The 26,240-nt window shown below is 37.2% G+C and overlaps 1 long non-coding RNA gene across 1 annotated transcript; it reads right to left on the bottom strand.

Moving 5' to 3' along the window:
* Positions 1–259: 259 nt before the first annotated feature.
* LOC132540827 (uncharacterized) lies at positions 260–26,102 on the bottom strand. The gene is made up of 3 exons (XR_009551950.1): positions 26,013–26,102; positions 21,412–21,565; positions 260–702 (listed from the first exon to the last, which is right to left on the bottom strand). It is a non-coding gene; the product is annotated as an uncharacterized LOC132540827 (long non-coding RNA).
* Between the last annotated feature and the right edge of the window lie 138 nt (positions 26,103–26,240).

Below are 26,240 nucleotides of genomic sequence, written 5' to 3'. Positions count from 1 at the left end.
TTTTTTTTTAATGCTAATTTTATATTGGGTATTTTGCGGGTCAAATATATCTTCTTTGTAGTTATATTAGCCATGAAATTATTTTGTTATTCCAGTGGACATTGTAGGATTCATAGCATATATATTTATCTTATTACACCATCTTCAAATAATATTATGATACTATACCAATATAAAGCTCATATCAACATGCTTCCATTTATTCCTTCTTGATCTTTCAGTTATAACTATGATGTATTTAATTATTTATAGATTACAGTATATTCTTACTTTTGCTTAGTCAATTTTCTTTTAAAACATTATTTTTAATATAGGTACCAATTTCCCATAAATTTGGAGGTTTTTTTTTTAATTGATGTAATAATGATCAACAAGACCATAGGATAAGAGGGGCACAATTCTACACAATTCCCATCATCAGAATTCTGTATCCCATCCCCTCCATTAGAAATTTTCCTATTCTTTATCCTTTTGAGAGTATAGACCCAGGATCATTACGAAGTGCAGAAGATGGAAGGTCTGGCTTCTGTAATTGCTTCTCGCTGAACATGGGTGTTGGCAGATAGATCCATACTCTCAGCCTGTTTCTAACTTTCCTTGGTGGTTTAGGGCTCAAAAGAGGTGGGGCTCCAGGACACATTGGTGAAGTCATCTGCCCAGGTAAGACAGGTTGATGTCATGGTAGCATCTGCAACTTGGTGACTGAAAAAGCATTAAGATATAAAGCAGAACAAATCATTTAATAATCAGGAACCTAAAGGCTAGAATATAACCTAAAGATAAGATGAGATTTGAAGCCTCCATTTTGGAAAAAAAATTAGGTCTATTTTAGGTATATTCCAAGAGGTCCATGATTTTACTGATTTTTGCCTGAGCCAGACAGCTAACATGGAGGTGGGCTAAAGGATATGGCTAGATGGTTTCAGAGTTGGAAATAGGACTAGAAAGCTGGATCAGGGCAGAGAGAAGCTTCCAAATATGGGAAAAGTCTATAAATACCATTAACAGTAAACCCCATTTATCTCATCTGGGGCCCGTATGCAGCACAGGAACCTGTGTAACCTCTGCATCCCTATAGGTCTGAGCTCGCATTATGTGGTCACAGATTTTTTTTAAGTAATTATTTCTTTAATTTCTTTCCTCTATGCTTTCTAAAAAAAAAAACAGTATGTTATTGCTAGACCACCTGAAATTGTTCTAAAACTCCTTTATACTAATTCATTTATTTTAGTTTTCTTACTTCATGTTTTGCTTTGAGTAATTTCCATTATTGTCCTCAAATTAATTCTTTCCTCATCAATATATAGTCTTCAGTTATTTCTCTTTTGTATTTTTTTGTTCTCACACAGTTTAAATATGAGAAAAAATAATGTGGACCATTTTTCTGTCTCCCAAATATCTAGTTGACATTATTTTAGGGTCTTTAAAAATATGAAGGGAAAAATAAAGGAAGAGAAGGAAGGATAAATGGTGGAAGAAAGGGAAAAAGAAAAACAGTCACATATAGCTATCACAGACATAGTGATAATCACTTGATAAAGAGCTTGAAGGATATAACATAATGCTCAATAGTATCTTAACACAAAATGGGATCATTCAGACTGAGACAGAGAGAAAAATTATCTGCTGAGTTTTCTCACAGCACTTTACTGTGAATGAAGAGTCACTATTGAATTCATATCTTCAAGTTACCATTGCTAACCCTCAATGGTTATTTAGGGAGTCAAATTCCATGCTTCACTTGTGACTTTTAAAAGAGTGAGTCTTCATGGGAAACTTGATGGATGTGAGGGTTATCCACATGTTAGGATTCAGTTCACACTGCAGCCAGAACATAGAATTTGGCATAGTGGTAACAACAGTTGTGTTAGAGAGCATAAAGACACCTTCAGGAAAAAGTGGACAGCTTAGTGAAAATTGCATACAAGATTGCCTTAGAAACATGCAGAATTATAATTCTTTTTTCTCATATGCATCCTTTAGATAGTAGCAGGCTCGGCTCTTGACTTCTCTGAGGATTTTACAAGTCAATATCTTCAATTCCCTAATCTAAATCCCTTTGTCTACCTTTTGCTTCATTGCTCTTATGCTTACTTCTGGTCTATTTAAAAATAACCACTAGGCACAAACCATGCCAATGTTCATTCTATCCCTGCTGTCAGAGACTTCATAAATGTTTATGGTATATGCATCACATTCTGCCTTCACAAAGTTTTTAAGATGTTTCTTTTCTTAAACTGCTACCTACTCACCCTACAGTAGAGGAGTAGAAAATTTTATCACATAAGACTGATACTTGAAAGCTATCTTTTGAGGCCTTGGTCTATAAGGTTACCAAACTGTTTGACTGAGACCCCAAAGACAACAGGGTCAATTCTCAGTACCACTGTTTGCAAGAGCTAAACAATGCTCTAGTCCTTTCTCTTTCTCATTTTCTCTCACAAGATAAATCTTATTTAAAAAGAAAATCTTTGGGAGTTGGAAGGTAGCACAGCAGGTTAAGTGCATGTGGCGCAAATCTCAAGAACCAGCGTAAGGATCCTGGTTCGAGCCCCCGGCTCCCCACCTGCAGCGGAGTCACTTCACAAGCAGTGAAGCAGGTCTGCAGGTGTCTATGTTTCTCTCCCTCTCTCTGTCTTCCCCTCCTCTCTCCGTTTCCCTCTGTCTTATCTAACAATGATGACATCAATAACAATAACTACAACAACAATAAAAAGCAAGGGCAACAAAAGGGAAATAAATATTAAAAATTTAAATAAAATGGTTTCTATGTGTTAACTCTTGAGTTTTGTGTAATAATGGACTGAGTTTTAAAGGATATAAAAAAAGACCCTGTTTTAAATGCCTAAATTTTAAATGTGTTGCTAATTATTTTGTCTTTTCATTCATTAGCATCACAAGAAAAGACCAAGTTTTATTAATTAAATATAGCATATAAAATTCCTTTGTAATAAAATTCCTTTTGTAAATTTCTTTTATTTTTCAACATACTCTAAATTTAAGGTTAGTGTTTTTTTAGGATCATATGAGATTATCATTATTTTTCCTTGAATTAACTAGAGGAACTTAACATTCTAAGCTGTGCCATTTTCTTCCTCATTTTTTTAAACAAACATTTTCTAAATTTATTTATAAAATAAAAAATTTCCCCAAGAGCTGGGTGATGGTGCACCTGGTTGAGTGCACAGGTTACAAGGCACAAGGACCTGGGTTCGACCCCCCAGTCCCCACCTGCTGTGGGAAAGCTTTGCGAGTGATGAAGCAGAGCTGCAGGTGTCTCTCTGTCCCTCCCTCTCTATCACCCCTTCCCTTTCTGACTGCCTCTATCCAATAAAGATAATAATAAAAATATTAAAGAAATTCCTCAAGACCATAGAATAAGAGAGGTAAAATTTAAAATTCCGCCCATTTCCCACCACCAGAGTTCTGTATCACATCACCTCCCTTGAAAGCTTTCCTGTTTTTTATCTCTCTGGGAGCATGGACCCAGGCTCATTATTGGGTACAGAAGGTGGAAGTTCTACCTTCAGTAAGTGATTCTCTCATTGGCAGGTTGATTCATACTCCTATCCAGGACTCCAGAGAGGTAGGGTTCCAGGGTACATTGGTGAGGTACCCTGCCTGGGGAAGTCAGGTTGGGGATGGAAGTCAAACTTGGTGGCTGAAAAAAGATTACAATGTAAAGAAGAACAAATTGTTTAATAATCTGGAACCTAAAGGCAAGAATATAGCAGATGAGATTTGGGGCCTCCATTTTGGAAAAAGTAGGTCTATTTTAGGTATATTCCAAGGGCCCCATGGCTCTACTAATTTTTGCCTGAGTCTGACAGCTAATATGTAGGTGGAGCAAAGATATTGTCTGGAGAGATGGTGTCAGAGTTCAAAAATCTAGAACTAGATTTCTGACTAGAATCCAGACTAGAAAGCTGCATCACGGAAGAGAGTAGCTTTCAAATATGGGAAAAGTATATAAATAACATTAACTATAAACCCCATCAATTTGATCTGGAGCCAATATTCAGTGCAGGAGCTGATGTAACCTCTGCATCCCGGTAGGTCTGAACTTGTATTCTGTGGTCATAGCTAGGAATATTCTAGATAGCACCCATTGTGGAACCCATCTTCCTCAAGTGGTAGAGGATTTTGGCCCAATCTCCCTTCTGAGAAAGGATCAGTCCCTATCATTGTTGATCCACTGTGAGGGCAAGATCCTGTAGAAGCCCACAAAGGGGTCATTTATGTTGTTTCTGATACAGATGACCAGTGACAGTGGAGAGAGGGACCTGTTAGAGGTCTAGGCCCTCATGTCTGTATGTGAATCCCAGGATTCCCTGAAGTCATGACATATTTTGTTATGTTTTTCTTTCTTATTTAAATGTTTCAGTCATTGATTTATTGGATAGAAACAGAGAGAAATCTAATGGGAAAGGGGAAGGAGAGAAAAAGAGAGGCATCTGCTCTACTGTTTCACCACCCATGAAGTTTTCTCCCTGCAGGTGGGGATCAGGGACTTAAACTTGGCTCCTTGCACACTATAACATGTGTTCGCTACCAAATGAACCACCATCCTGCCCTGCTTTTCTGTGCAAAAATATATTGTAGCTTTTCTTACAATCCAATATTATTAGTGCTGTCTTAACCTTTTATTTCCTTATATAAATTTTCATGTTATTTATCTATGTTACATCAATATTTATTTACTTAAAATTACATAATATAATCTTTAGATCCATTTACTGAGGCATGTTTCAACTCAATACACTGCATTACTCTAAAACCAAACAAAAGTATGGCTATAAGCTGAAATGTTATATGTGAGAAATAGCTGCCTGATATACTTTCTTGTAGATACCATTTTTGAGCTCCATATTAAAATACTAGTAAAGTTTAATATCATTATTTTAGTACAGCAGTTAGAATAATGTAACATAATATTTTCTTTGTATACCCATTGATTTCTCTTGTATAACTTACTTTGATGAACTCTGCTCTAAATCATACCCTTTGTAAGTGATCAATTGGGATAATTTACTTACCTGTGTACATCTCAGTAATCCCCTCTCAACCCCCAGTAAAAACAACCACTTTTGTTGTAGCTTGAGGTCCCAAGTACCTATTCCTATCTCCAGGTTTCACCATAAGAAGCTGAAAGGGTGTTCAGTAGAAACCAAAGTCTTAATGGAGAGAGGGCTGTTCAAGATCTAGGCCTGTTACGTCTGTTTGGGAATCTCAGGACTCCCCAACAAGGGTCCCAGCTGAGGGGGTGGCCTGATAATGACTAAAGAGTCACTGTTAAAGTATGTCAGTCTCTTGCCCTTATTCAGCTTTTGTAGTCCTTACTTTGATAAGGTTAGCTTTGGAGTGAGTGAGGGAAGTATAATAGGAAGTAGGTGAGGAGAGTGTCTAAGTCTAAGTAGACACTATTTCCACTATTTCATTACAAACTTTATAGTTTTTTTTTTTTTAGGTCTACTTGCTTGTTGCATTTCCAGCCTTTAGATTCATGATTAGTCAACAATTTTTTTTTTTTGGCTCTATATGTTAACTCTTTTTTTTTCAGACACCAGATTCCAGATGCTAACATAATGCCAACCTAACTTCCCTGGGCAGATGACCCCAACAATGTGTCCAGGAGCCCCGATTCCCACCCTGCTAGGGAACAAGAGAGACTGACTGGGAGTATGGATCGACCTGCCAATGCCCATCCTCAGTAGGGAAATAATTAAAGAAGCCATGCGTAACACCTTCTGCATCCCAGTGACCCTGGGTCCATACTCCCAGAGGGATAAAGAATAGGAAAGTTATCAGGAGGGGATGAGATACAGAATTTTGGTGGTGGGAATTGTATGGAGTTGTACCCCTCTTATCCTATGGTTTTTGTCAGTGTTTCATTTTTATAAATAAAAATTAAAAAAAAGAAAAAAAGAAAAGAAAAATTTTAAAACTTCCAAAAAACAAAAAAAGAAATCAAAGTCTCTGCCTACATAAGAATATTTAGTACTCCAAAATAACGACCCATGGTAAAGATGGATGAAGGGTGTTCTGCTTTGTCATTTTATTGCTGTGAACTTATGTTATGCTATTTGTGTTATATTTAAGATGTTCTGATGACTGAGGTCAACATAGGCACCACCTATGTTCTCCTCCTGAATTGAGATTTGAACAACAAACTAAAGGGAAGAGCAGAGTTTTGCAAAGACCCTTGGAGTACATATTTGGTATTTTGTTTGGAGAATTCTGCAGTGGTGTTTAGTAATTGCTGCCCCAAGGAGAGGGCATCAGGAAGCTGGAGAGAGTACAATGGGTTCTGGAATCTGTCCTGGGTCTGTTTCTTTAGAGGTAGAGTTTACTCAGAAAGAGGCCACACTTCTCGTCTATTTAAGTAAGCATTCAAAAATGCTGAGGACATAATTTTCCATTTTGTGGGGGCCAGTTGTGTACGGAATATATGAACTGTGACCCACTGGACAGGAGGCTTTGGCGACATTACCTGCTCTGTTCCCTGTGAAGAAGCAAGAAGAATTTAGAGTAAAGCTGGAAATATTTCTTCACCCCTTCTGTGGAAACAAAGAATGAGTAAAAAGATTCCTCACTAAAAATATCTTTCTGGCAAACCTGGTAAAATAATAAAGTGTACCTATAAAGCTCCAAGATACGATCATACACTAGGTATGTATTTCATAAAATTAGTTTAAAAAGGAAGAATAGGCCCAGAGCTCTATTGTCTGAATTCCAATGGGAAGAAGTTGCTGGTAATTACTAATATTGACAAATTTTCCAGCAAACACTCTAGTCACTCTTTATATATTATTGCTACTATTAAGTACCTAACAAGGTTTGTTGGCATAGAACAATGCATTGTCTTGAATTGAAAATAGGCATCAATTCAATAGAAAAATTTATAGGCAGTATAGAAACCCCTTAATTGAATTAGATTCTTAAATATAGTACTTATAGTACCCTTGATGTAAGCTTTTTTAAAGCATTAGGGGCCTCAAACAAACAAGGTCTATATTTTTTGCATAGGGTGTTTTATGTTCAATGCTGCAATATTTATGTTTAGCACTATTTACTCCATGGGAAAATATAGGCTGTGTGTCTTTTATTTGCTTGATATTTCAGACTCACAGATACCCAAGGGCTTATACTACACCCACAGATTTTGTCACAATACTTGTACTATGAAAAGGAATTTTTACCACCCAATGCAAGTCTAATTTTCTAATTGTTACATATTGTAAGATTACTATTTAATATAAGAAATACTTAGAATATCTATCATCAGTGAATAAGTTACTGCATAATCTATTTTGCATAGGAAAACAGCTTGACAGGATCTGATACATTTTTAACTGATATAAAATTTAAAGAATTTTTCTTTCTTTTCCTGTTCTTTCTCAGCCAGCCCTTATATTTACTATCAAAACAATCAAGGACAGATAATGTAGCCATCTTGCACTTATTAATAAATAGATTCTGACTTTATCATTTCAATTCATGGTTTGTTTGTGGGCTGAACAAATATTTAGTCCCTTGATGAATTCTTAAAATTCAGTTTTGAAATAACAATCATAAAGGTTAACTCAGTAATACTGTTATATTCCTAACCTATGTAACTCCTACTTTAACCATGAAATACTAAAGTTGAGTACTTTATCTTGCTTTTAGTTGGAAGTTCCAGTGATGTTCATTAGTTGACATGTGAGAGATTCTTAAGAAAGAATACATCATGGACGACTTTTTCTGGTCAAAGGTCAGTGTATGACAAGAAGGGATGTCAGTCACCATATAAGGTTCAAGACTTGAAAAGAAGACTATTCACTATACAATCACATTTTCTCTGCCCAGAGAATGATGCCATGTATTATCCAAGGAACTAAACCAGTTAAAATTATGAAAATTAAAATAACTATACAATCAAAAACTGCAAAATTTTAACAAAGAACCTATTATATAAGTGTTTTATAAATCCATTCCATTTTTTTACACACAAAGAAAGTGAATCTCACAAATATTAAGTACACTGAGCATGACACATTGCTCATAAGTTCTGCAGTAAGTATCCAAGCCAATTAAAAACCTATACTCTTTCTATGGAACTGTTTTTTAAAAAAGTTAAACTCATCAAATTGATCATTTGTGCTTTAATTTACATAGAAAGTTTAAGCCATTAAGATTCTAGTTACTACAATTTAACAAGACTATTTCCATAAGAAGAAACTACACTAATTTTAGTTCAGTCACACTTATTCAAAGGTTGCATGGTATTACAATTATAAATACTACTGTGATTCAAAATGACAGTCTTCCAATTTTTAAATCCATGAAATTGACTCCTCAGAAGAAAACACCATTTCCTTATAGGAACAAACTTCTATGTTGCTATACACCTTCTTACAGAAAAATGAAATTGAGATTCACTATGACAAGTCTTGTATAAAAATTTGCTTTCTTGATCCTACAGTAATGCTGTAGGAGTACATATTAGTTCCATTTTATAGATGAGAAATTCAGAGCTTGCTGAGAACAAGTCAGCTGCCAAAGAACACATAGAATGCCAGTAGCTTAATTCTGAGAATGAAGTGAGAGTTGCACAGAGGTGGAGTAGGGAGTCAGCTGGAAAATACTCATTAACCATAATTATACTATACTCTGAACTAAATATACAAATACCAAGAAAGACTAAATTTCGCTTGTGGGGTAGCTATTTCTTTCATCATCCAGTTCTATGGCATGACAATTGAGACTCATTTTCGTGAGCTCAGATGAGTGCATTCCTTCAGTTTTCAAGATAATTTTGTAGCTCATCTAATTCTCTTATATATCAATGGAATAGTTCACAGCTATTAAGAATGATAAACTCAAAACTTAGTTCATTATTCTTAATGGCCAATGCCCAGTTCCACCTTCTGCACCCCACAATGACCCTGGGTCCATAATCCCAGAGAGTTAAAAAATAGGAAAGCTTTCAGAGGATGGGATGGGATATGGAGTTCTGGTGGTGGGAATTGTGTGGAGTTGTACCTCTCTTAACCTATGGTTTTTTTCAATATTTTCATTTTATAAATAAAAATTTAAAAAAGAATTTCCTTAAAAAAAAGACAAAAGAAAAATCTCTTCTGTTAAAAGTAATTGAGGTGGATTAGTTTTCTGATATTAAATTATTTTATAGCAATGTAAATACAGTCATATTCATTGCACCTGTTAATAATTCCACATTTTTTATACTTTAATATTCTTTATGTTTTAGGCACCATAATTTAAGAAAATGTGAACTTCTATTGTTTTTTTACTAGAGTGCTAGAGTGTTTTACTTTTCTTTAAGCTCAAGAAAGTTGATAAAAGATAAGACAATAGGACCAAATAATTTCACTTGTCAGTTCTACAAAACTTTAAAGAGAGAGAGAGATTTTACACACACACACACACACACACACATATATATATATTATAGAGAGAAGGCAAAATATGTCTTCACATATCATTTTCTGACAAAAAGTGTACATGTAACCAAGTTACATAAAGAACTCCTGTAACTCAACAAACCACAAAGTCTTAAGTGTTTTCTAGTAATGATATGTATTGTCACTATATCAACTTTTTTTTTTTACTTCCTCTATCCTCAACACCCAAAACGTTACAAACTAGTGACTTTGTCTTACTCTCAAGACATAAAAAAAAACCCTGAAGAATAGCTACTTCACTTCTGCCTAAATATTTGGGCTAATGCTTTTATTGCCTGTTTAAGAGAAGAAGGAATTCAGATCAGAAGAATAGTAAAACATTCTTGCTTAAAATCTATTACTTACTTAGTTCATATTCCTTGAAAACATTATGTTTATTTACATTGTTCTCCCCCACCTCCTTTCCCAATTCAGGTGTAAACAGTGTAATAAAGTGTTAGCCTTCCCTTGTGCATCTGTTAACACAATATTAGCTTCTAACAGCTGAGGATGGCTGGACCTTCACCTCTACTTTATTTCTTCAAAATAACAGTTGTCATATGCATAAATACAGACACGTCTATGTAAATAAAACCTCAGAAATAAACATACGCAGAGAATCATATGTTCATACTAAAATATCTTAACACAACTCAATCAATGTTTTAGTCTTTTCAAGTGTTAGTGACAGCCAAAGTTTTATTCCTGTGCTGACTAATGTGGTCAATCATAAGCAACTACAGTAAAGTTGTATGTATTTAAGTGTTTGGGTATTCTAGTTTTGGGTATTAAACCATTTTTCTAGGTGAAGAGTAGAAATCTCAAACTCAAAAGTATCCAGGCACTAAGCAGATGACAATAAATGAAAGGGAGGGTGAAGAAAGAGGATTTATTGAGAACATTATGGCCTGCTGAATAGATAGTCCTACTACTCAGTAATACTGTTATGAAATCAGAAACGAGGGTTATTGGAATTGTTTGGTTGATTTGGTTTCTCACTTTGGCACCATAAGCAGCTGACTGTGTGATTACTGGGAAGTCACTAAACTCTGTTGTGTTGCAGGGCTCCATCATCTGCAACATGAGGGAAAAAAATGCCACCTGTCCTAAACCCCTCAGAGACTGGTAATGAGATCAAATGAGATGGCAAAGTAAGTGCTTTGAACGAAAAAAGTATGATAAAAGAAATACTTATTTTAATGAAAGATGGAGCTTCACTTCTTAAGAAGAAAGCACCTACATCTCCTTTTAAGCCACCAATGAGAGTTGAAAGAGGCGATGTATAATTCTAATCAAGTCCCAGAGATCTGGTCTCTTGGGCCTCATCTTCCTTGCCCTCCCATTGTTGTGGCAGATGATTAATCATTGGGTTCTTGACTTCCCTCTTTGCTGACTGGCCACCCTAGGGTCACAGTCACTTTTCAAATCCATCTCTGGGCTTTGCAGCTATGCGGGACAAAAAGTCCTCCCTAGTGTTAGGGCATGCCAGAGCTGACCCAGGAACCCCCATTAGCCTAATTGACAGTATGGCTTTCCCCTCGGGAGAAGAGTGATAATCTAGCTATTTATCTTGTCTGTAGGTTTATCACCACTGTGCTCAGGCAAAGGAGACACTGAAGTATAAAAATGAGGTAAGGCACATTCTTGCTAGACTCTTTGCCATTAAAACTAGGTTGGGGGTCAGAAGCATAAAAGGGAGCATCTGGATTTGTGGTCCTTCTCTGTTGCTTCCTAATGTCTCAAGTGGCCTTGGAGTAAGAGGCTGCTCCAGAGGGCACTGACGGACATCTCTTTGTAATTGGGGACAGCCTGGAGCTGCGTGGCCACCACCACAACCCATGGAGTTGTTGCCTGCAAGCAGCTAGACTGCTGCTGTCCTGAAAGGCAGGAGAGGCCCATTAGGAACATGAAGGGGCGTTTTAATTCTGCAACAAGATGTGTACAAATGTATGCCTCCTATCCAAACCCATACAACAGCTTCCAAAGTTAATTAAAAGCTAATTTTCTAATGAGGTGGCAACACTGACAACAACATGCTATCAGTATGAGAGCTGCAGCCAGCAGCCGGTGAGGGAACGGGCAGCCTCCCTCTTAAGGGATGGAACATCCTACCTGCATCCATTAATTAGCCTCCAGCTGCATTGCATTCATACTGGATCTGTATAGACAGTCATAAAAAATCATAAATGGCTGTGGTATTGCCAAGGTAGTGTTGATATTTATTTTCCAGCAGGACTTTCTCCTCAGTGGTGATGAAAATTGATTCCTGGGAATATTAAATCCGGGGCAGTGCCATGGTCACTGTTTTGTCAGGAATCCTGGACATTTTAATTCTTTGGGCAATTGTTAATTGTAAGCCAGACTTGCAATTAACTTTAATAAACAGAGATAAAGTGCCTTAAATGACCTACATTTATGTCAGCTTTGTCTCCTGTTTTCATTTCAAACACAAGCCAAGCAGGATGACTCATGGTCATTATTCTAATGATATAGGTCTCCTGGCCATAGTCAGAATGTGCCAGACACCTGTGGCCATTCCTTGGCACTCTTCATAGGGAATGTATAATGATGTCAAGAAAACAGATGTTACTAAAAACAACAGAAAATCCCTCCAATACACATATACACAAAAAAGAAAAGACTCTATAGAAACACAAGGGCATTAGATATTTAAGATATAATTTGTTAAACTATATCAATAAATATTAATAGTTTGAAGATTTATTTAAAATTATAACAGTCCCAATGAAGACCAGAATAGGAATATCTTTCTTCGTGGTGGTTATATGTAGGGCTTTTGCTGAGAAAGTAAAGGATAAAAGATATTGGATAGTTTCACTCACATGTGGACTCTAGAGAACTTTTACACATGAACTTGAAGGAAAAAACCAGCAGCAGCACACAAACTGTGTCTAAGACTTGTGAAAACTATGGTGTTATCCTTGGGAGGTAGGGGGTGGGGCACAGAACTTTGGTGATGGGTGTGATGAGGAAATACACCTTGTAATCTTACAATGTTGTTACCCACTATAATCACAAATTTTTTTAAAAAAAGGATAAAAGGTAACTGACTTGTAAATTCCTGAACCTAAAGGAAATCTGTAAGTATAGTTTCTTTATTTGGGTGGAAGTATATCCATAGTTTTTGCCAAACTCACTGGTTGTTAAAACAAAATGGTCTCAGATCATCACTTTAGACACTACATAAACATCCAAAAGGAGTTTTCCAACGCCAAGATTCCAAGATTTCAACTTTGAAAAAAAAAAAAAGGGGGACTGCAGGAAGATGTCAGACTGAGAAGCTGCTAGCGGCTGAGCTCTGACCACATCTCCTGGAAACGGTAGGATTTTCTGCCTTTAGCAGGCCAGCCAATAAGGGGTCCTAGCGGTGACACCAAGGAGATGACTATAACTTAATTTGGGTTAAGAATTAGAGTAAAGGTGGCACGGACTAGTGGGCGGGCTGCTCCAGACTTCCCAGGCGGTGGCGGGCAAGGCGGGTGCGCCAGCACTGTCCTCCACCCGGGAAGGCGGCTCCTCCGCCGGTTGCAGAACACTGCAGGGCGGCCGGCAGAGGACCGGAAGGGAGCACTATAGCTCGGGGGCTTTCTCTTGGGAGTCTCCGGGACTAGTGCGACCCTGAGGGCGGATCCAAAGACTTCTTAAGTATAGCTCTCAGTGGATCAAAGGACTTGGAGCTAGTTTTCATTTTCGAGAAATCCTTTAAAAAAGTCTGGGGGGGGGGTTTCCCGGAAGATGGCGGACTGAGAGCTGCTAGCAGCTGAGCTCCAACCACATCTCCTGGAAACAGTAGGATTTTCTGCCTTTAGCAGGCCAGCCAATAAGGGGTCCTAGCGGTAACACCAAGGAGGTGACTATAACTTAATTTGGGTTAAGAACTAGAGTAGGGAGAAAAGGGAAAAAAAAAAAAAACCTTTTTTTTTCTTCCTTTTAATTTTCAAGCATACCTTCTATGAAGCCAACATCACCCTGATACCAAAAGCTGATAGGGACAGAACAAAAAAGGAAAACTACAGACCAATATCTCTGATGAACATAGATGCCAAAATATTAAACAAGATCTTGGCCAACCGGATACAGCAACACCTCAAAAAGATTGTTCATCATGACCAAGTGGGATTCATCCCAGGAATGCAAGGCTGGTTCAACATCCGTAAGTCAATCAATGTCATTCACCACATCAATAAAAGCAAAGCCAAAAACCACATGATTATCTCAATAGATGCAGAGAAAGCCTTTGACAAAAATCCAACACCCATTCATGCTCAAAACTCTACAAAAAAATGGGAATAGATGGGAAATTCCTCAAGATAGTGGAGTATATATATATAGCAAACCTACAGCCAACATCATACTCAATGGACAGAAGCTGAAAGCATTCCCCCTCAGATTGGGGATTAGACAGGGCTGTCCACTGTCACCGTTACTCTTCAACATAGTATTGGAAGTTCATGCCATAGCTATCAGGCAAGAGAAAGAAATCAAAGGAATACAGATTGGAAGGGAAGAAGTCAAGCTCTCACTATTTGCAGATGATATGATAGTTTACATAGAAAGACCTAACGAATCCAGTAGAAAATTACTGGAAGTTATTAGGCAATATAGCAAGGTATCAGGCTACAAAATAAATGTACAAAAATCAGTGGCATTTCTTTATGAAAACACTAAATCTGAAGAAGAAGATACCAGATATCACTCCCTGTTATTTTTGACGGGTTATGTTGTTTTCGCCGGGCTGGCTTCATGGGCGGGTAACACCCGACCAGGGACTCATGGCTGGGTTGTACGCAGTATCTCTTTATTCATGCAGGACACAGCACAATCTAAGATGAGCTAAGCTGAACTCAAGGTAAAGTACCCTAAAACTCACAATGCTGTCTTTATATATACTTGCCAAGTAGGGTGGAAACAGGATGTGACATAGAGAGGGTGGAGAGAAAAGTGACTGGTGAAAATCAGAGTGTGACAAAGAGGGGGTGGAGCAGGCGAGAATCCTATCACTGAACCACAAATGCCCTGGAGGGAGGGTGGTACTTGTTAACAGTGGTTATGTAAATAGAATGAAGTGGTTATGTATATAGAATAGTGTTAAGCAGGGGGGATTTAAACTAAATGAAACAGAAGGGGTCTCATGCATACCAACAATTCCCCCTTTCTTTTTAACTAATGGTCATTGTGGGGTGAACAGAAACGTATATCGTACAGGCATTTTCAAAAGAACTGGCATAAGACATGGAAAACAAAATAGGCAAGCAGCAATAACCAGCGTGATGCCAAGGGGAACGTTTCTTGCCTCAAAGGGTAAGGCCTAGCAGGCAAAATGGCATATTTTGCCTCTGGGAGCGCTTCATGCCTCTGGGGGCATCTCTTGCCTCAAAGGGCGTTTTCTGCCTCTGTGGGCATCTCTTGCCTCTTGGGGCGCTTCATGCCTCTGTGGGCATAACCTAATAAGGAGGGGCAGTTTTCTGCTTCTGGGACAGAGCCTGCAGGCGAGGGGACATGGTCTAGAAAGTCTCAAGGCAATTGACTGAAGTTAGTCTTTGAGAAACACAGCAGCGTGTACCAGTAAGTCCGATGGAGGTGTCAGTCCAAAGTAGCTGACCACAGAAGAAAATGCCAGAGGATGAAACGCTGCACGTCTGTCTCGATGGGGAATGTCGGCCACCAGAATTCTGTTTTTCTGTAGAGAGTGAGCTTTCGAGTCTGTGAATCTGTTTTTTCAGGTCATGCCAGGTCACATCATTGGCTTCTGGGGGCGATGTCAGAGAACAGGGGTCCAAATGGATTTCCGGGAATTCCATTTGAGTAGATGCTTTTTCATGTGAAGACTTGACAGCTGAAATTTACTTACTTGTTGAACAAAACTTGTAGCAGATTAGAAGTTTACTATAATTGATAATTTCATTATAATTGGAAGTCTTTTCTAGTATGATTTTAAGGTTGTTTAAACAGTTTAAACTCAATAAAATGTGGAAAGGTAAACAGAAGAACCACGGTTAAAAGCCTCAGGCATGAGAATAATTAACATAATCATTGCACTATCTGCCCCACCCATAACTCATACAGTTTTCAGGATTAAACGTTTTAGATTCATGTCAAGACGTAAAAGAGAAATCATAGGAGGGAAAAAACAATTTTTGGATTGTTTTTGGATGTCTCTAGAAATCATGGCTGCGTCTAGCTTTTTTTTTTTTAAAGTCAATGTCAAACAAAAATTTAGTCATTCAAATCATTCTCTTATGAAACGCAACTTGAACCAGATTATCAAGATCTCACTATGTAGGATTAAGAATCCCCGGAGGGCATCCTAGTCCAAAAAGCTCCTCGAAATTTCATTTAGGGTGCTTTTGACTGTTGTTGCTGAATTGCCTCAGGCACCCATTTTTAAAAGTGTCTTCCCATCGAAGAAAGAATCCAATCAGGAGAGTAGAACTAACCACGTGTCTCCATACTTGGGAACTGGAGCTCCCATTTACTGTTTCAGCAAAATCAATCAAATACCTAGGAATAAAGCTGACCAAAGAAGTGAAAGACTTGTATGCTGAAAACTATGAGTCACTACTCAAGGAAATAGAAACTGATACGAAGAAATGGAAAGATATCCCATGCTCATGGATTGGAAGAATAAATATCATCAAAATGAATATTCTCCCCAGAGCCATATACAGATTTAATGCAATACCCATCAAAGTTCCACCAAGCTTCTTTAAGAGAATAGAACAAACAGTACAATAATTTATCTGGAACCTGAAAACACCTAGAATTGCCAAAACCATCTTGAGGAAAAGAAACAGAAATGGAGGCATCACACTCCCAGACCTTAAACTATATTATAAAGCCATCATCATCAAAACAGCATGGTACTGGAACAAAAATAGGCACACAGACCAGTGGAACAGAATTGAAAGCCCAGAAATAAATCCCAACACCTATGGGCATCTAATCTTTGATAAGGGGGCCCAAAGGATTAAATGGAAAAAGGAGGCTCTCTTCAATAAATGGTGCTGGGAAAACTGGGTTGTAACATGCAGAAGAATGAAATTGAACCACTTTATCTCACCAGAAACAAAAATCAACTCCAAATGGATCAAAGACCTAGATGTCAGACCAGAAACAATCAAATACTTAGAGGAAAACATTGGTAAAACAGTTTCCCACCTAAACCTCAAGGACATCTTTGATGAATCAAACCCAATTGCAAGGAAGACAAAAGCAGAAACAAACCAATGGGACTACATCAAATTGAAAAAAAAAAAAAAACATGTATCAGAAAGTTACAGAGACTTTTACCATCGGTAAGTTTTATCTACCAGATGCACTGAGGTGAGTCAATGTTGAGAAGGACAAATATAAAAAATGTCCAAAAGTCCAGGTTTGCCCATTTAGATCCAACTACACAACACAGACATCACCCATTTCTTAAAAGGTCATAAAAACTGAAAACAGCTCAATAGTTTTTTCATTGTAAGGCAGAGCAGTTGTCAGTTGTGATGTCTTGAACAGCAAAAGTGGTGTCACAAGCTCCTTACCCAGGAACTACCTCTGACAGGCTACATATGTATCCGATAATTCCCATTAACAATATCTGTTTGCATTATTCAGACTTTTGATAGGACTGAGTAGGCAATTTTTGGCTCTAGAACACTCAGATATTGTCCTTGTAATTCTTTGGTAACTTTTCCTTTGATTTTCATTACTTTGGATAGTGAAAACTGTAGAAGCTTTCTACTGTTGGGTGGCAGGGTAAACATAAACTCACTCACAAGTGAAACAGGAGGTATATATAACAAACTCTGAAGACTGAGGCCAAAGGTAGTGAGCTTCAGATAGGAGAGGCAGGGAAAATGTTGGTAAGAGAAAATTGAAACAGGAAATTCAATCTATAGGAAGACTTCAAAATTTCTGTCTCAACTTCATGTATCTCTTAGCTTTCAAAAATTATTTTCTTAGAATTCTAAGAAAACAGTGTCAAAGTGCCAGGGTGGCACACCTGTTTAAATACACATAGTACTAAGTGCAAGGACTCAGACAAGGCTCTGTGTTCAAGACTCTGGTTCCCCATCTGGAAGAGGGATGCTTCATAAGAAGTTAAGCAAGTCTGCAGGTCTTTCTCTCTCCTTCTCTACATCCCTCTCAATTTCTATGTCCTATAAAAGTAGAATAAAGGGGAAAAGTCATTCTTCTAAGAGCCAAGTTAGATGTAAATTGGATAAAGTATATTATCTACCCCTCTAAGTTTTCTAAGGATCAAGTAAAATGATGCCTGTGAAATGCTGAACATGTGACTTGGTGGTCTTGTGCTCAAGAAATGACAGCTTTTGTTGCTTTTGACATCCCTACCTAATTAAATGGCAGTAATTTTGTTACTTGTTTAACCATGCAATGCCCAAGGAAATGGAGCCAATATAATGGTATAGCAAATTTTAAAACTGTTAAAAATTATCATATGCTGAATATTTGTAAAAAGCATAAGTTCTAATATTCTCACATGTTAATGCAATACTCTATTAAAATGTTATTAATAATTATTAATGTTTATTTTATTTCAGAGTGAGCTCTGCTAAGATAATGTGAGAACTGTGAAGTCATACATAATATATATCTACAATATTATAAAAACCTGGAATAATAGTACTGATATATCAATGGTTCATTGAAAGTAACTGAAGAAAAAAAGATCTGGGTCCAGGAGGTGGTGCAGTAGGTAAAGCGCTGGACTCTTAAGCATGAGGTCCCGAGTTCAATCCCTGGCAGTACATGTACCAGAGTGATATCTGGCTCTTTCTCTCTCCTCCTTTTTCATTAATAAATAAAATCTTTAAAATGAAAAAAAGATATCCACGGGGAGTTGGGCAGTAGTGCAGCAGCACAGCTGGTTAAGTGCAAGTGGCATAAAGTGCAAGCACTAAAGTAAGAATCCCTGTTCGAGCCTCCAGCTCCCCACCTGCACGGGAGTCACTTCAAAAGCGGTGAACCAAGTCTGCAGGTGTCTGTCTTTCTCTCCCCCTCTCTGTCTTCCCCTCCTCTCTCCATTTCTCTCTGTCCTATCCTACAATGACTACATCAATAACAACAGCAATAACTATAACTATAACAATAGAAACAACAAGGGCGATAAAAGTAAACAAGTACACTTAAAAATTCATAAAAAAGAAAAAGATACACCATAATTTTCATATTTACAACTGTATTTCAACATTTCCCAGTTATTTAGAATTATGCAAAAAGATATCTATTACTCAGTGCATCTATGCCATTTCCATGACTCACTGAGATACTCTGCCCATCAATCACACTATTTTAAACAGGACAGGAGTTAGTTTGCTGGTGTTCTTTATCTGGAATTATGGAGGGCAATTCTGGAAGTCACTAACTGAAGAACCTTTTTCTAATGACAGTACAGTGTCATTGTGATGTTAAGATACTCCTATTTATGTATTCTTTAATCAGTCTATTTATTGAGTTTCAGCTATTCAAAGTCACAGAAGGGAATGATGAATTAGACATGGAGCCAGGCCAGCCCACAGGGAGATAATAAGCCACATAAATAATTCTAATGCTTGATGAGTAGTGGTCAGCACCTCATGAAAGGTACAGCTGAAGTATCCTAGGGATTAAGAGAAAATACAATTGCAGTAGAGTTTTGAAGTACTCAGAGGTGGTCACAGTGTGTGTGTGTGTGGGTAGAATCTAGATAAGAGGGGCAACATGATCAAATAGCTAAGAAAGAAAACATAAGTAAACACTAGGCAATCAATGAGTTAAATCCAATTTATTCTTATTGCTTAATATAATACTTATTTATATATTTTAAATATATTTATTTGCTTATTATATGATAGAGAGAAATTGAGAGGGGAGGAGCATGCGTGGTCACCAGAGTGTAAGAAAATGAGGCTTTCAGTCAAACTTCCCAGAGCTGAATGAGCGAAGGTGAGGACCCTGGGATCCAGGTGGGAACCCAGCATCATCTGATACCTTGATTTAACCTTGTTAGACCCTGAATGGAAGACCCAAAAGACTGTGTCCAGATACTAATCTCCCAAACTGTTACAAGTGAGCATTTCAGATGGATAAATTTATGCAATTTTGTTATACATTAACACACAACGAACATAGCTATTAATTTGCAGTCAAGGGTCTAACTTGGCTCTGCTTTGCACTTTCCCCTGCTTATTTTGCACAGTCCCTGTTCTAAATCTTCTTCCTTAGCTCTAGGTTAAAAAATATAGGCAAAATATAATTTAGTATTCAGCAGTTGGACTTTGAACTCTGGGAAATAACAGAATAACTTTGAAAAATAGCTTTGAACCTAAGGAAATAACAGAAAGTGGCATTCATTATTTAATTAAACTAGTTAATACACCATTGTGTGATGTGGTGTGGAAGTACAGGGATGGTGATCTCCTGGGCACCTTCATCCCCGGTTTCAATTGCATATTGTAAATATCAATGCTAATGTCTTATGCTAATGTTGCTAGAATTGTGGAACTGCCTGCAAACCATAGCTTGATGTACCAGCTTCAGTCTTCCATATAGAACAATGTTTATGTTCCCATGTGTTTTTTTTAAATAAAAGTTATGATTTCATCAGAAAAAAAAAGAATCTGCATTCAGCTGGATACTGTTTATTCTTGTGGTTTCTGTCATACCACATGCTCTCAGCTTCTAGGGGCCATTGTCAGGGCATTCCCTTCTCTGAGGGGTCCTCTGTATTCCACCCCATGGTTTTGTCCCTACTTTCTGGAAAGGCTAAGCACATTTTAAGGACTCATCATTTGAGTAGTTCAGGCTATATAACAGAAACTTCTGTGACTGGAGAACTGGTTTAGCAGGTAGAATATATATTTTGCACACCTGAGAATTGGAGTTTGTTTTCCTACACCTTATGTGGTCAGATTGATGCTCCAGTCTCTCTCTCTCTCTTTTTCTCTCCCTCTTTCTCTCTGTAAAATTTGTTTAGCTTAGAGAATCTCCTTTCTAATTTACTTGAAATCATCTGATTAGGGACTATATCTGTACAAGTCCATCTATAATATAATTTACCATAATTGTGGGAGCAAGTGTCAAACTTGGTCCCAATTCTGGCTCACACTCTTTGGGAGGTGACTGACTGCATTCTCTGAAAATAATGGAACTGACATTTCTTTCTCAGGTCATGGGAACTATCTCATCACATTGTCTAAAGCAGAGGATCTCAACAATGAAAAGATTTGAAAAGAAAGTAAATTACAGAAACAAAAGACACCTATTTATTTGAGATTATTTTGTTCACTCCTATTTTTGTAAATGATAATGTTAAAAGTATAACCAGGAAATTTTACAAATGTTTTCATTCATAACTATTGAAAATATGAAATTTTAAAAAGAGGCTGGGTGGTGGCACACCCAGTTGAGTGCACCCACTACTGTGTACAGGGACCTGGAGTTCAAACCCCTGGTCCCCGCTGCACTGTGTCAATTGTCACAGGTAGGCAAAGTAAGAGCTTTGAAAATGTCCATTAAGTACTATTCATCTTAATGTCACCTCATTGCCTCAACTTGGCTGTGTCTTATTATAATTCAAACAAAGGACAAATGCCAGATGATCTCACTTATAGATGGAACATAAAAAATGAGGATAAAAAGGGGAAACATAAAGTCAAACATGGATTGGGTGTAGTATATTGCACCAAGCAAAGACTCTGGGGGAGGAGGGAAGGAGAAGGGGTGGAAAGAGTATTGCCATCCTGGTACATAATGGTGGGAAATGATCTAAGCGTGAGATGAGACTGTTCTGCAGACACCTATCACAGAAAGATGAGACACTCTACCCATGTGCTAACAACTGTACTGCAAGCCATTAAAATACGATGATCTGGAAAAAATTAGTATGTAAATGTAATATTTACAGACTAACATAGAATGTAAATTAATATTCATAAATTATTAAAAACAAATAAAGTACCTATAGAGTCACATTCAATAAGTAGAGCATATACTTTCTATAAGTGAGGCCCTGGGTTCAATCCCAGCACCACATGCAAGCATTCAGAATAGAGAAGATGGCACTCCATTGTTGCTGGAGCAGCACTTTGGTATCTCTGTATTGTCTTCTCTCCCTAATAAGACATAAAACAGAAAATTAAGGCAGAGGTCAATCAGTAGTGTATTGGCTGGAGGATCTGGGTTCATTCTCAAACATCGCACCTATGTGTTTTGAAATTTAGATAGAGATCACAGTGCCAAAGATTTCCGTCAATGCCATGGGAGCCAGAAATAAACCTGGGCAACATACATGGCAAAGCAGCACACTGTCCAAGTGAGTTATTTTGGCAGGCAATCCCTACCCCACTCCACCTGCTATGTGTAAAATGGCAAGGATTTATTATGCACATGATCCAGTTAGAAGTCTTGCCCCCACTGCACTGAGGGAAGTTTTGTTACTGTGGTCTCTCTTTTCACTTGAAAAAGGTCACCAGAAAAGTTAAGCAATGGCAACAACAAAAGGATACGGGGAGATGGAGAAAAGTATGATTTATATGCTACCTGATTGTTGGGTAGCAACAGAAAGGATGCATTATCAGTCTGAAATATGATGCTCTGAGTAAGGAAGGAGATGAGAGGATGTGAAAGAGACAAAAGATCAAATACATAAGAGGTAAAGTCAGTACAATCTTTCTGCTGATGAGGAAGAAAGAGGAACAATTTCTGATAAGTAGGGTTTTATAGAAAGATGTGGCATTAAAACATAAGGCACATTCTTTGGATGTTCTCAGTCTGAGCTCCCTTTGAACCTTACATATCAAGATTCTCTAAGGTGTAGTTGGTGACACATCTTAAGAATACAAGATGCTTGATGTCCATAATGCTAACATAAATGCCCTGGGCAAACGACCTCACCAACGTGTCCTGATCCTTGACCAACTAGTAAAAAACAGAAACAGGCTGGGAGTATGGATCAAACTGCCAACGCCCATGTCCAGTGGAGAAGCAATTACAGAAGCCATATCTCCCACCTTCTACACCCCATTATAGCGTGGGTGCATTCTTCCAGAGCGATAAAGAATAGGAAAGCTTCCAACATAGGACTGGGATACAGAACTCTGGTGGTGGGAATGGTATGGAATTGTATCCCTCTTATCCAATGAACTTATTGATCATAAGTAAGTCAACATAAAATAAGAAAAAATACTCAGAAATAGAAAGCTTATCTGGTAGTAGAATACTTAAAAAAAAAAAAAAAGAAACATTCAACCTGTGATGACAAGAATGGGGAGGGGCGCAAAAATGTTAACAGCACCAGTTTCCTCCAGTGCAGTGGAATCCAGGCTCCAATCTGAGTTTTGTCAAATCACTCCCACAATTATTTTTAACACATATTTTATGCTGCTGCATATTAATTTCCAGTACATGTAATACACTAGTGACAGGACCAAATCTCTGCCCTTATAGACCTGACATGTGTGGAGAGAGGATGAAAGATAAGCAATATGCACTATCTCTATGCTAGGTGTGAGGAACATTTTTTGCAAAGTGACAGGCGTGAAGTAATACAGAAATAAGAAGATTGTGGTAAATGAGTTAGGCATGCTGGGGTAAAATAGGGGACATCAAATAGCAATTTGAAATAGATTCATTAGAATAGATCTCACAAAGGTGTCATTTGAGCAAAGGTTAGAAAGAGGTGAAAAAGTCATACGAAAAGAACGGTCCATGCAAAAGTCCTCAGGTTGAAGCATACCTGGTAAAGTAAAAAACAAGAGTGAATTGTGGCTGTGGTAGAGCAAGCAGGGAAAGGGGGCACTCATTCCCCACTCCACCGCCTGGTTCTTCCCCACAGGACTTACCATGAAGCGTCATATATGTACCTTTGTACATATTCTTTTTCATTTGTGTATTTCATATATCTGCATAATCTGCTCTTCCAGAATGTGATTTCTCTTTGAACAAATATTTTATTATCAATAGTTTTAGTTCACAGCTGTGAACTAAAATGTGCCTAAGATGTAGTAGATATGACAAAAATAATATAGTGGATAAATATATCAGGAGTATTTGGCAATATAACAGACTAACATCTATCTACATGGATTTATTCTTACATTAAAGACAAAAAAAAGTGTGTGGGCTACTGTAGCTGCTCAGTAGAAGTATATAAAAATATACTTTTTTATAGAAGTAAAAAAAATAAACTGTATATTTTCAGAAAGATGGACTGAGATTCAACAGTTGTAGTGTCAATCATTAATCCCCCAATAAAGTAGAACAAATAAACAAAATAAAATGATAAAATAAATATTTATTGAGGTAGACCCTGGGGCTGCAATAACATAAAAAATTAAATTAGAATTTTTCATAAAATAGATGACTAAAAGCAAAATAATAAGCATATACAGGTTATCAAAGATGTTTATGGATAATATAATTTGGGTTAACTTTTAATTAATTTTTCCTATAACAAGCATACAATTATATATTAAAAATAAAGATGTCTCTACACATATAGTGAACTTAAACCAGCATCATTTGCTGAGCTGACTTGAACTTTTATAATAAAAAAGTGGTTATTGTATATTAAAAACTGCTTTGGGATCTTATTGTAATTTGGGGTTCATTTGGCTGTCATTGTAGTACACCTCCACAAGCCACAGTTTAATGAACCCAGAGTCTCATTTCAAGACCAAAGAGTATTGGGAAACCTGGAGTTTGATAATGCTGTTTTGTTTCATTAAATGTTCTGACTGTCTGTGTGGAAATGCATCTGACTTCTCCATGACAGATGATAAAAGGCAGCAGACATCATTAGTGTCCATCACATGACTCCTGATACCTACTGGAGAGAGGGCCTCAGCTTGCTCATGATCAGAGGCAAAACCTTTCTACAGATTGATCTGAAATTGCTTCTTAACTTCTATGTTCAGATCTAGCTATGAAGTTAAGAATGCCTTCTTATTCAAACCTGAAAAACCCATCTGAGGGTTGAAATCATTCTGGCTTGGTATTTCGGGGTCTTTCAAGGGGCAGCCATGTTCACAAAGTATGAAGGCTCTGTGGAATGCTTTATTAGAATTTCAAAAATAGTGCCATCTTTCAAACTGCTCATTACTAGGAACAACCTGATGCCAAGCAATTTATGATTATTAAAACATATAATTTGCATTTAAATTAAATGAATTAATAAACAGCAGAGGTTGTAATAGTGTGTTATGCTTTCTTATTGTTTGCTGCTTTCATTTTATACATGCTAAAATAAAGAATGGAATTTTTAGCCTTTTCATTTGCTTTTTACGAAGGTGGGGCTGGGAAAAGACATGAATGGTAAAAACTAATTTCTATTATCTCTAGGTATTTTTTTCATGAGATCAGGTTCTCAGATATGCCTACCTTTAAACATAATTTATTTTTAAGGAAATTGAACTAAAGTCTATTATCCAAGTAATTTTTCAACATTTATCTATGTAAGACATTTTTCTAAAAGGCAAGAAACCTAAATGTTTGCTTACAGTTCCTTATATAAAAGGGTCTTTTTTATATCAATAAATTATAGCTGAAAAATATACCAGGTTCCGATGTGAAAAGAAAACCTTCAAAGATATTTCCCCTCAATGTAAGGGGTCAAAGTAAAAGTATATTATTTAAAGACATAAAATATTTTAAATGTAAAATATAATGAATCTATAGAAAACAAAGCCTTAATTCATTGAACCTAAAAACGTGAATTTAAAAGTCTATTTCCAAGAAAATTGTGGGACTCGAGATAATCATGTCCTTCTGAACCTAAAATCCTCTTCAAAAATGATAATATCAAAAAGAGTCCATATAAAGTCACAAATGATTCAGACCTTTAGCATTACTGCAGAGTATAACATAACACAATATTCAAGTTATCTGTAAATAGAAATATAAACAGACCTCCTGAGGCTACTGTAGCCTGTGGTGAAAAAAATAGGAAAGGTAAATTTTGACAAAGAAATAGAGCATAATTTTAATTATTAGCATCTAGTACTTTCTCTAATAACTTACATGCTGCATCATGCATACAAGGACAATTTAGGGAGTCTGGCAGTAGCGCAGCAGGTTAAGCGCACTTGGCGCAAAGCGCATGTACCAGCTTAAGGATCCTGGTTCGAGACACTGGCTCCCCACCTGCAGGGGTCGCTTCACAAGGGGTGAAGTAGGTCTGCAGGTCTCTACTCTTTCTCTCCCCTTCTCTGTCTTCCCCTCCTCTTTCCATTTCTGTCTTATCCAACAACTACAACAACAATAAAATAAAGGCAACAAAAGGAAATAAATAAATATTACAAAAGAATAATAAAAAATAACCCCAAAACAATGACAATCTATAGAATTTCAATACCATCTAAAAAAAAAAAAAAGATTACCTTCTACGTAAAAGCCCCAGGAAAAAAGTACAAGTGGCAAAACTATGAGTCTGGTAATTAATATAGTGTCACTATGGAAAAGATGTTTTTAAAAATGAGAGAAATGCCATTGGGTCACGACACATTGGGTTGAGCACACATGTTTTAATACACAAGGATTCAGGTTCAAGTCCTGGGTTCCCACCTGCAGAGGGGAAGCATCAGGAGTGAAAAAGCAGTGCAGCAGATCTCTCTCCTCACTTCCTTTATGTCTCCCTTCATAATTTCTCTCTGTCTCTATCTAGTAAATACATAAACATAAAATACTTTTAAAAACATTTTAAGAAAGAAGGCTTGGTGTTGGTTATCACCGGGTCCATGGTGGGGAGGGGTTGTGGTGGATAGGGAACTATAAAAATTCCTGGGGTGAGTG

The sequence above is a fragment of the Erinaceus europaeus genome, chromosome 1, assembly GCF_950295315.1.
Source record: "Erinaceus europaeus chromosome 1, mEriEur2.1, whole genome shotgun sequence".
Taxonomy (NCBI): domain Eukaryota; kingdom Metazoa; phylum Chordata; class Mammalia; order Eulipotyphla; family Erinaceidae; genus Erinaceus; species Erinaceus europaeus.
Note: the sequence above shows the minus strand (reverse complement) of the source record. Positions and strands in the feature narration are given on the sequence as shown.